Source organism: Dreissena polymorpha, chromosome 15 (genome assembly GCF_020536995.1).
Source record: "Dreissena polymorpha isolate Duluth1 chromosome 15, UMN_Dpol_1.0, whole genome shotgun sequence".
NCBI lineage: Eukaryota > Metazoa > Mollusca > Bivalvia > Myida > Dreissenidae > Dreissena > Dreissena polymorpha.
The window spans coordinates 11,101,820-11,114,537 of NC_068369.1; the positions used below are offsets into that span (position 1 = coordinate 11,101,820).

Here is a 12,718-nt window from a genome sequence, read left to right on the forward strand (position 1 = left end):
TTTATCATAGCAGGGGACATTGCTGACATCAATATGGATACTGTTTTCATTTTCTGTCGAGAAATGATATGACTTATTATCAAGATTATTTTATAGTACGGTAGCGTTCTCTTCACAAGTGAGATTTATTTGTACTGGTAAATTGCTCTTATACTCACCATTCGGACTCGACGATCGGCTCGAATAAAAATGTTAGTCGCTTAAAAGTACAAATTCATCATATTGAGCACGATTATTATTTTTATTATTATTATTATTATTATTATTATTATTATTATTATTATTATTATTATTATTATTATAATTATTATTATATAGCTTTTAGAAACTTATACCTTAAAAAAAATCCCATTGGAAAAAAAATCCCATGGGAAAAAAAATCCCATGGGACAAAAAAATCCCATGGGACAAAAAAATCCCATGGGATTTTTTTATTATTTTAAAACACGATATAACGCGTTGAAATCGCGAGAAATGCTCATCATTTGTTAAAAGGTAGTGTTTCTGAAGGTTACATGAATAAATCTCTAAAAATCATAAAAAAATCCCATGGGATTTTTTTTTCCCATAAAAAAATGGGATTTTTTTTCTATCAAAGTAAATTGAACGAAAATAAGCACAAATGCTTTAACAATGCTTAAAATCGATAACTAAGCACAAACGAACGTGTTTTATGTTTTTGAAAATCCCATGGGATTTTTTCTCCCATAAAAAAAGCTGGAGAAAAATCCCATGGGAGAAACCAAAATTCCCATGGGATAATGAAAAATCCCATGGGATATTACAAAAATCCCATGGGAACCCCTACTTTGCAAATAAAGTTCATAGTGAAGAAAACGCATTTAACAAGCAAAAATAACCAATTATTAATCACAAGTTAGACTTTTATCTTATACTTTATCACAAATAAGCAAACCTTCAAGAAAAAGGGTACTTAAGTTTGCGAAATTTCGGTTTCGCAAAGTTTTTCCGGTGGCCGTTCTAGATCTTCATGAAAAATTAGTTAACACCACTAGGAAACAATCAGTTTCAGGTGAGCCACGTTGTGCTGTTAAAGCTATCTATGTATAGTATAGATTGTTACAAAACCTTGTTTATCAATAAAAATAAATGAAAAAATGGCATTCTAAAACTTGTAGTCTTGGATAATATATTCATCAATTTGTAATCTACGACAATCTTTTGAGAAGAAAAACAAAGTTTGATTATTATTATACCACAACATACTGTGATTGGGGGCTAGCACAGGAATTCTAAATTATGTTCCTCAAAAAACAATGGGTTTGCATATTGTTGCTGTTTCATCCAGTTGTCTGGACCATTTCTCCCAAAAGAATTTTAAGTTCAAATATGAGATATTTAGGTAAATAAATTTCATTGAACTGATTGAAGGGATGCAGTGTCCAAGAACGAAAACGATTGCACCACAACCATTAACTATTGGCCTGCGGATAAATGACAAGCAATAAAAATTACACAATTGCGGTGATTTATACAGAAATATCAGTGAAATAAACTGGTATTTCACTTTTTTAAACAGTGAAAAATAACAGTGAAAATATCGATATTTTTCGCATTTTTTCTGGAAAAATCGATATGCCACCGAATCCAACAAATATCTTCTATATAGCCATCTTCTTCAAAAGCATCGTCAAACCAGTACTTTCAGTACTTTGATTTTAATTATTGATATGATACTAGTTGTACATACTTGTTTGGTCATACGTAAACATGTTGTGTATTTGATAGTTACCTTGTTCAAACTGGTTACGTAGATGACATTCCCTCCATATCCTAGAGTCATGCGTGCTGTCTGGCCATTTAGCTGTTAAACTCCGCACTCTTTTGTTGTGGTCACATACCATCTGATATTTAAAGAAATAAAAAGGATTTATTATTAGTTTTTTCATTATACTGCTATAATAGTGGATTGTTTACAATAATATGTTAAAGCAACACATAATTTGCTTATGTATATATAAATTATGTGTATAAATGTGTAGCCTTTATGAAAGCAATCTGACTGATTTTTGTCTATAATGTATTTCTTTATGTTTCTGCATATGTGCATGGCAATGAATTCTCACTATATAGAACAGTCGGTAGTGTACTTGTAAAAAAACTATGTTTGTAAACTGCTATATCTGTTGTAAAATATCTTAATTTACTTGGTAGCAACTTTATTCAAATAAATTGTGTAAATATATGTAAACAGATAATTGTTTTTAAGGTATATAGACCTTTTAGACTTAAGTATATAATGTAATGCCAAATATTTTAAGTAATCTTTGTGCTGCCTTTTATTCTGTACTAGAATGTTATTGCTTTCTTTCCAGTTTCTTTATGATCTGATCAAAGGGGATAAATGATTTCTTACCATCATTTTTTTGGTTTCAGTGTGCACTTGCACTTTTTTCCAATTCTGTGTTTTATTTTAGACATTTTAGTGCAGTATTTAACTATTAGGTAAGCAAAACCATCTATGTTTTATGTTTAAATATTTTGGTTGATACATAATTGTGTTAATAGTACGTTTTATGTGTTGATATACCGTGTAATATATAGGAGGAAAACTTGGAAGTGCTTATTGACAAAGGATACAATATGAGCTTCGGAGTTAGCTCCCCTTTCAATAATTTCTAAACAATTAATATGTCTGTGATGTAAGGATTAACTAGTCTATTGTAAGAGTATCAGCAATGATTGTGTTTTATGCTTAAATGCATTGGTCTATTTGTGTTTGTATGCAATTATTATGATGATACTATAATAATTATACCATAATTTAAATTACCTTTAAGTGTGAAATATTAGTTTATTGTTATTACAATATTGATTGAATAATACTGCTCATGTAAATTTTGTATGAGATTTTAGTGAAATGCAAAGGGGATATTTAGTATTAATTGTTGTTAAACAACAGTTAAAAAAATACATATATGCATGCAAAAAAAGTTTGGAATAATGTTATGTTAATAACAAACAAGAAAACATACTTGCACGTTTAAAGAATGGTAGCCTTTCCTATTTACAAAATCAGCTTCGTGGTTCTTTGGCCTTTTAATCCGGACATGTGTGCCATCAATCAGTCCGATTACATTTGGAAATCCTGAATAAACAAGTTTGTTAGATAAGTGATATTTACAATACAATCAGTGAACATTAATTTTATTACTGTTAACATTGTAATGTATGTGAAAATTTATATTTCTTTACTTGTGAATTAAATATTAATATTCGCTGTTAAAATAAATAGCTGTGGAAATGTTAGGCAAGGTATAATGTATGTACAATAATTGCATTTCACGTAAGCAATTGTGATTACATATTTGACAGATTTTCTGGATATGTTTTATTAATAATATATTTCAGAATATCAAGTTGTTACATCAATGCTTATACTGCTATAAATATTGCATGCCCCTATAGACCATGGTAAGCATATCCGTTAATTACATGAACACATATATTACATATGAACGTTCCTAAGACCCCAAGTATATGTTATGGAACATTTTCTTCGATTTAGTAAGGATATGTAAATGAAATTTAGCTGTAATGCCGGAATCATTCCATCAGCACAACTTCTATATGCCTATAACATTTGATTAAGATTTTTCATGAAAATCTGTAAACAATTGGTGCATGAGATATGGTGTTGGGAAAAAAAACGTTTCAAGGTCTTACAGACTGAGGGGCGGACGAACAGCATTCTTATAACCACCCATCCGCTTTGCAGTGGGTTGGGGGTGATGTTAGAAAATAGTAAAACAAATAAATATTCAGATGCAGAGGATACAATGCTCTTAACCAACGATAAGTGAAATGATGAGAGAAAAAAGGGTATATGAATATATTTTCATTTAATCATGACACTATGAAATCCCCTAGAGAGACACACATAATAAATACTTATATTCTCATTTTGATAGATAATGCTTAACGGCAGTGCAATAACCACAATGTCGTTATTATCAAAATGTCATTTTCAGTTAAGAATGAAGATATATAATATTACAATAACTGCGAATAAACGATATGTGAGAAGTATCCACTTTGGACTAAACTTCGGTGACATCGCCCTTCAATTAACGTATGCTTCACCTTTCTGTGAACTTGCATTTGGTCTTATGCCGAATGAATCATACAAAACATCAAATAGATACAGTGATAAAAATTACTGAAATTAAAAAAGTGTATAAATCATTTGATTCAACTACATCACATGAAAAAAGTATTGGTCCTTACTGCGTATGCTGTTTATGCAATAACGACGACAATGCCCCCACAAAAATGAAGTGCAAGTGAATGATTACCCTTGGATAATTTTTCTCAGTCAAGGTCATTTAGACAAACACAAATCTGGCACTCACCAGCAATGGACTGAAATTTGGATTTCAGAGTTTTGCACTCTTCCCTGTCAGGAAACCGTATAAAACGGCGAGCTAGTCGAGCTATTGCTCGTCCAACTCGTCGGCAGCATCTTGATACGGATGACTGACTGACCCGAACAGTGTCTCCTACGACGAGTTGGAAGGATCCAGTCGCCATGGCACGAAGAAATATGCACAGCTGCTGAATCGGCAGGAGAGGAGAATTCCTCAGCGTTCCGAAGTACAGAGAATCGGCGACCAAATTTAATGAGGTCAGTACAGTTGCCGGAAAAAATCGGTATCTCCTATAAACCTCCATTTCCGACAAACCGTCTAGAACATTTTCTGTCAAACAATTTTCTACGCGGGACATTTTCGACGTTTTCAAACAAGATATTGCCGTAACGCATAACGCGAACGGCCATCTTGGAGGCTTAAAGAATTATTCTAAGAATGCCCCGAAGCATTCTTAGAATTTTAAAGAAATTTTTTTATTCTTAAGAATTTTCTTTAGCAAATTGAGTTGGTGAATAAGACTTAAGAATTTTTTCTTAGACTTAAGAATTTTCTTTATTCCTAAGTCTAAGAATTGCTAAAGAATTATTGGTGAATACGGGCCCAGTTATCTGTACACTCATAAATCGCACTTGTTCCCCGTGTAATGTGATTCACAAAGAAAACTGTGAATACATCAAACATAACTGAATTATCAAATTAAGTTCGCGGGTTAAACATTCTCTTCTTGTGTGTGCATATTTCGAAATCTATAATATTCTAGCTCGAGCCTTCTTATGTGTGGACCAGGAGTGGGCCATTCCACTCCTATCTATTAAAACTGAACGACCCACACATGTTGGGGAAAATATAGCTGCAATAGCCAGCTATTTATAGGTCAGTAACAGAGTGTCGATATTGGTGCGGTCTGTTTGTTGTTGGGTAATCCGGAGTACCCGGAGGAAATACCACATGTTGTGCTTGATTACCTCCAACCAACATGAAACTCACATGCTTCAGTGAGAATTGATTGAAGACGGTTCGCATTGGTAAAAAGCGCGCACATAAACCAATGCGTTTAGCAAACAGTCCAGCATATACCGTCAAGCTGGTTTATATGCATATGTACCCAGATGCAAATGTTACGGTCCATTGACATTGTGAAATCATCAACTAGAGTGTATGATCGTCTTCCGTTTATTTGCACACATATTTGATTCATTTTGCAACTGTTTGAGAGTCATTTATATTAGTGGAAAATATGTTTTTCCAAAATATTACATTTAAAAAATACAATTCCTATTTAAACTAAATCAAAGAGTGTCCGAGAGTTGGTGCCGTTTTATTTGTGTACTAACATTGCAACATTTATTTCGAGAAAACAGTTGTGACATTTAAATCAAATATATAATTGATTTAAACGGGCCCTCAGATATAAGTCATTTAAATCCTGATCAACCGGTATTATATTATAAATTGTGATAACAAATATTGTATATTTAAAGTCAGCTCTGTATATTAAATTACAAAAAATAACTTGTTTAACTGTTGGGGAGGGGCACATTTACAAATGTATCATACCACCGCATTGATATCTGCCTGATATAACGTTTCCTGATATATTTTTTATTGTTTATATCATGGTCAACCGGAAGTTATTATATCAGTCAATGTTTGGAGTTACGTGAGATTTGCAATAACGTCAACAATTTCTATCAACATAAATCAGGTTCAACAAAACAAACAAATTGATACCAAGAGCGTACATATTTTATTCTAGTTTATAGTCATAAATCACAAAAACGTTTTTTTTTTAAATCATCACAGCCCGCACAACAGAAGTTAAATGACGTCATCAATGGGACAATTAATCTTAAATATCGATATAGTTATTGCACTCGCAAGTGTTGCACTGAAAGTCAAGACAAATGATAACTGTATGCTAATCCTCAACTATTTAAACAAACGATTTAACACGCTTATGTCTATATTGACACCATCATCAAAATGTCAATTTCAATACACATCTCCTTAATGGCGTCTCCAAACTATTCGGTGAAGTGTGTACTTCGTTTAAATTTGTCGCTGCAGTCCATTCCTGATCTTCAATTCAAGACGTTTATATTTAAGGCGGGTGTTCTCTTCCCATTCGTAGTGCAAACAACTTTTTTTCTCTATACGATGTTTAAAATAAGCGATTATTCGTATCGTCTTTTCGAACGCCGTTGCTACATGTATGTCAACGTGTAAAAGCCGGATCAGCAAAATCAGCTCGTACATTTTTATTATAAAAAATGCATTGTTTTGCAGATTTTTAGGAAAATGTTGTATGATAAACAGAAAAAACCAGGTTACTGTCCCATCGTTTTGTAACATATCAGGCTCGGCACGAATAAAATAACGACTCGGCAAGCCTCGCTGTTTTATTATTCTAAGCCTCGCCTGATATATTACAAAACGATGGGACAGTAACCTGTTATTCTCTATAATACGAGTACCACGAAATATCGCTTCTTGGGTTTACATGTTTCAGCAAAAAAAGACTTAAATCAGATAATTTAGTTCGTTTTCAACATTTTATGCATAGCCTATAGTATATATGTAGCTTTTTGTCGGATTCATATGTAACATTACTCATCGTACATTTTGAAAACATCTCAACACGTTTGTTTTCTGATGCGTGTACAGTGTTATGGTATAATAAACTGATGAGAAGATAGTGGTTGTTGTTTATGTAGATGTGACATGTTTCATGAAAGCACAATTTTGGTCTTCTGGAATTTCCTTCATGTATTTATTCTTTTAAATCATGTTTTGACTATATATATATATATACATAAATTATGAAATGTAATGCAATTAAGATGTGTTTCCGGAAAAGTTTAACCTCGCAATAATTGTTTTACGGTAGAGTCTGCATATTCGACGATTGAAAAATGGGATTATAATGTTTTCATTTACATAATAAGGGTAAAAACACAAACTTTTTCACGCTTGAAATAGATTGAATATTTTTTATCATGAGTTTCAACAAATCAAACATGTTTATAACCGACTCAACTATTTTATTAACATGCTTGATAGCAAGCTTCTGTATTAAACATCAATTCAAATGTAAACACAAGTATCAGCCCAGTACACGTAGTTTCATTTAAGTGTGCATGCAAAGAATTATATTCGGCTATAGTAGAAAGAAAGAAATAAACTTAGTTGTGGTACAGTTTTGTAATCTGTTTTTTGCAATTTTGTATATTTTATGTGCAAACATATTTGCACGAAACACAGAATAAAAATGTAATGTTTTTTTGTTTAACAACAGTCTAAATGTTATTTCAGTAATAGGAAGACTTCTTTATGGTTTCATCTGTCAATATTAATAACATTTAAACTAAGTTAAACATGATTTATTAACCGTGAAATTGTAAAACAAAACATAAACAATTCAGCCGCGGCAGATTTCCAAACTAGACTTCTGTATATTGATTTCCATTTTCAATGCTTTAGGCTGCACGCCTCAATAACTACATAATACAAAGTAATGTTCTAAAGGATAATGATGGTTAACGGCGGAAAGTCTATTTGTTGTATTCAATGAAAACGTGTGTCGGCGTTATACTAAATTTCACTTAATTATATTTTCACAAAGTAGTATTGTAACACAGATTGACCTCCTTGTATACAAACCCACTAAATGTAATATGACTTTTGCTTTGTAAAGTATATGTAATTTACTGGTATTAAGTCTTATTGCCCAAGCTCTAAACATACATTCTTTTTATGTTTAATCATCCCCAAGCCCTTCTTAATGACAAACAATAATTGCATATTACTGTAAACATAAGAGTTGGAACTCGATGTAAGAAATGCATTCTTATTGTACATATTAAATTGGCTTGTAAGTTCATTTCAATCTACATTATGAAACATAACATTTCATTTTCTTGTTACAGGTTGAACATTCATTTTCAGTTATTAGTGTCTGTATAAACTATTAATTTCTATTTTTTAGCATTGTTAACTATATCCCATTGTTTATCCCTCGTTTGCCGCTAAAAGAACACGTTTTCTTAGATAAATTCTTTGAGAACCCTCAACACACTTTTCTGACCAATAATAAATATAATATTAAGCAAGATATTATATGTTACTGAAATAAACGACCGTTTTTTGCCTCGTGCGATAGAACTATAAAAATAGAAATTCACGGCAAAGAAACAATTTAATTTTTAGTAAGGAATATTTGCGCACCATAAGAAACTTATATATCGAACTTATTCTGAGTGAATTAATTATAAATACAATTAGTGTATTATTGATGTGTCGATTAAACTAAAGGGACATGGATATACTGTAACGATAATACTTTTTCACACACAATTAAATTTATTGTATTGGAGATTAGCGATCACCTTCATAATAAGTTAATATAAAACGAAACATGCAAACATTCCCAATGAAAAAAAGACTTTTCAAAAACAAATTTTCCTGCTCAATAAGTGTATGCATATACATTCTTTTAAAGGCTAAATACACTAATCATTTCATCACGTCAATTAATACAAAATTTGTGTTCATGGATAGTGCAAGTATGACGTGCATGTATTAACAACACATCTAACACAATAAGGTAACTACCCAAACACATTTAGGTAAATACCCAAATTCATATCGCCACCTTGGTGCAAAAAGATACCATGTGACATTGAAATTAGAAGGCACATGGTACCTTTTGTGCACCAATGGGCGATATCTAAGCTATTCTAGGGCATGACTCAGGGGTTTTAATATTTTGTTTTCCAAAAATAAGGACAATGTTTGCAAGTTTGAGTCAGCAGCAACGTAATACTTGAAGCGGCCAAAGTGAAATTAAAGCTGTAAAACACGTGCTTAAAATATAGCTCTTGCACAAATACCCCAGCACTCGTCGTTTCTTTTTGCGCAGTAAAGTTTAGCAACTAATGGGTGTTTAATTCTAAATTCGACATCATGAGGTACCATCAAATGCAATCAAACTCTTGCCAACTACCGGGTTGCTCCATTAAAACATACCAAAACCACACTATCATTAATCACAATTATTCATATGAAAATCTACTGGCTAGATAGAAGCGGATGTGGCTAATACACTGTTTATGCACTGCACAAACATTTTTGTCATATTCACCCCTAAGCAAATCCGTTTGTAGTCATGTTTTTTGTTTAAACATGAATGATATAATTGTAACCAACGTTCATACATTTGATTTTATCAAAATGTACATAATTTATTTATGACGGTTATACGGTTATATCCTGAGTAAGTTGAATATTGGTTTTACGCGTCAATTATATATTGTATCATAAAACCGTTCTCCATTATAAACTATCCATAAATAAAAAATAATGATAAGGAAGAATTAAGCGCCTTTAACTTATCCAAATACAAATAAGTTATTTCGTAATTATAGTTTATGGAGAACGGTTTCATAATGCAATATTTAACTCGTTTGTTTAAAAAGTATGTGCAATATAACCTCTAAATCTTTACCTTCTCATGTCATGCATAAGAATTAGTTATGTCTGAAAATAATTTTCAAAACACGAAAGTTAAGACAAACATACTTATACTTATGAGACTGATCCGGATTTTGCAAATATTAAAGTAAAATCATCACAAGTTATTGTAAATTGAAAATAATGCATTCTTATGTTGCATGCAATAATAAACTCGCTCAATATGATAACAAACAGGAACGTCCGATGATTGCACAATATGTGTAAACATGTTTTATATTAAGTGGCAACTTTAATTTAACATAGAAAAAACGTATTTAACGTAAGCGTGATTGATAGTGAACGTGCGTTGGTACTTTCAAATGTAATTTGTAATGACGTAGATAAAACCATCGATCTGTAAGCGTATTGTACGGAAAGGTAGATATTGTAATTGGCAAATATATTTCAAAATCCAAACAATTGTCTATGACAAAGATATTTCCAAAGTTTTAAATTTCGTTTGTAATGAATCAGAAAATCCGCATCATGCGTTCCATGTTATTAAACGAACCATTTTAGTCGCTTTGTTAAGGGGCACCCGATAAATTTTTGAAAATAAAGCGAAACGTTAAGTGTACAAATAACTAAGGTATGTGTCTGTGTATAGCTCTTGTGGCACTTTACTTTACAACGGACCATTCAATCAACTATTGCTTTATATAGTTGTTGTTCTATAAAGTTTGGGAAATCAATACAGTTTACGCCCGAATGTCGACATAACAGCCGCTTTAATATCAGATAAAAATTAACAAGGTAGCGTGACGCTAAATATGCATTTAATGCAATCCTATATTTTTATTTTTATGGTGCATAGTTTGTACACTAATAGAGAGAGAGACATTCAACCGATGTAAGTGAGTTAATATTATTGCATGCTTCACTTCCTCATTCAACCTTTATAAGTGATTTATAGTTACTACTTCACTTCCTCATTGCATTACCATGATGATTCGTCAATCCATCTGCATAACTATATTTCGTTGAAACATAACAATGACACAATCATATTCAATGTCAGTCTTAGAGCAAAACAATATTTGTTTTCTTTCTTGAGTTTGAGTTTATAAACATACATTAGTGATTGTGGGTGCAACTGCATATACAATCAAAGCGCTGAAGGCACTGACACTGTTCGCTATTGCGTAATCTTAGGCGCAACTATTTTTTTTTTCAAAATAAGGTTATAGCTTTTTTATTGCAAGTTTGAAATAAACACATCCCATTCATATTTATAAAAGTGTGTCTTAGCGCACAGGTCAAGATGTGTGTTAACTGTCTATCATCATATTTAAAGATGTGTGTTCACTGTTTATCATCATATTTATGTTATATAGATAACTCAGACGAAATAACAACAGCTTGTCCTTTTTGGACGTTCTGACAGAATAGAAAATATGATGACAAGTGTATAATGAGAAAGAACATGTTAATATAAGATAAAATTTGCATAAACCATCATATTAAATGAAAATTTTCTGAATATCAAATACCTATCCCATTCAGAATAATTTCATGATGGAAATTCCCTTTACATTTTTGACATCAAATACACATTCAAAATGTACGATATGACTTTAAAAGACCTTAACATAACGCCAGCAAAATCGAATGCATACATTTGAATATTTAATAGGCTGATTCGAGAGAAAGTTTCTGCGCTTTAGCTACATCACTGTGTCTGTGCACAGCGTAAAGGATGTAACACTGTTCAGTGTGAGGAATTCCGGATTACTTCCTGCATGTTCAAATACAAAGACACACATTGTGGCCCAGTGACAATTACGCGTTAAAATCCATTTCGCAGAATGCAAGGGTCTGTAAATGGTCACTTAATCGTCAGGGGAGAATATAATTGACTATCGATAAACACAATTTTGCTTTCAAGATGAGAAAACAGACACTACCGAAATAGTATAGAGTCACGATAAGAGGGAAAGCGTTTCATAATCTAACAACAAATGTTTGCCGTACTCAGACAGTAACTCTGGACATATTTTCTGAACGCCTGGAAAGGATACCATAATTTTCCAGTTTGCTATATTAGATTTTTTGGCCTGGGGCGTAGCCCTAAGGCCATAGTAATGATACAAATTTCTGAGCCTATACGAATTGGCTGGCTGCCAAAAACCAAATTCCCAAAAGTCCGATTTACCACTTAATTTATGCGCACTAAACGAAGTTCTCGCAGATCTCAATAATCCGCCTTGTAAATACAAAATGTCACTTTATAACATCACAGTGTCATAAAAAGTGAAAACAATATTATTGAAGCAAAATTGCTAAACATTGGCTACGACATTGTTTTTATTGTTTACATACTCATGCGAGGATAAGTTGCTTACTTGACGGTCTAGGCCGAAAAGCAACAAGTATTTACTGAGACAGTAAGAATATTTTTTTTCTTAGACATTTTTTGAAGACAATTTATTTGGTATTTATAAACATATTTTAAAATATTGTTATTTTATTTTGCGTTAACAAGACATTCCAAAAAAAGAAAATAAAAAAAACCCACAAATATTCACGATCATTCTCGGAAATAGACCAAGTAACCGGATATGGTATTTCGCTGCGCAGATCGAGCGCGCTAATCGAGCGCGAAAAGTTCTACGTGAGACAAAGTACACAATCTGTACACCGTTCTTTATCAGGGTAAATGGATTTTCTTTTGTGTACATATTACAAAGGAAGTATGAGTGTTTTCCTGATGTGTTAATTATGTAATAGAAAGCTATTTAGGCTATCGAAGGTGATGTATTTGACGCCAACAATAACAGTTTTTTGAGAATGTGCTGTTGTTGTTGTATATCTTCAAC

At 32.1% G+C, this 12,718-nt stretch overlaps 1 protein-coding gene and 1 long non-coding RNA gene across 4 annotated transcripts in view; both read left to right on the forward strand.

Annotated features, from left to right (window-relative positions):
• The window catches only part of LOC127860391 (uncharacterized), a 122,501-nt gene that overhangs the window by 36,171 nt on the left and 73,612 nt on the right, over positions 1-12,718 (forward strand). The gene's annotated exons all lie outside the window — the stretch shown is intronic.
• The window catches only part of LOC127860390 (myeloperoxidase-like), a 35,159-nt gene continuing 26,993 nt past the window's right edge, over positions 4,553-12,718 (forward strand). The window contains exon 1 of the mRNA XM_052398443.1: positions 4,553-4,645. The gene's annotated coding sequence lies outside the window, so the exon portion shown is untranslated. The remainder of the gene's footprint in view (positions 4,646-12,718) is intronic.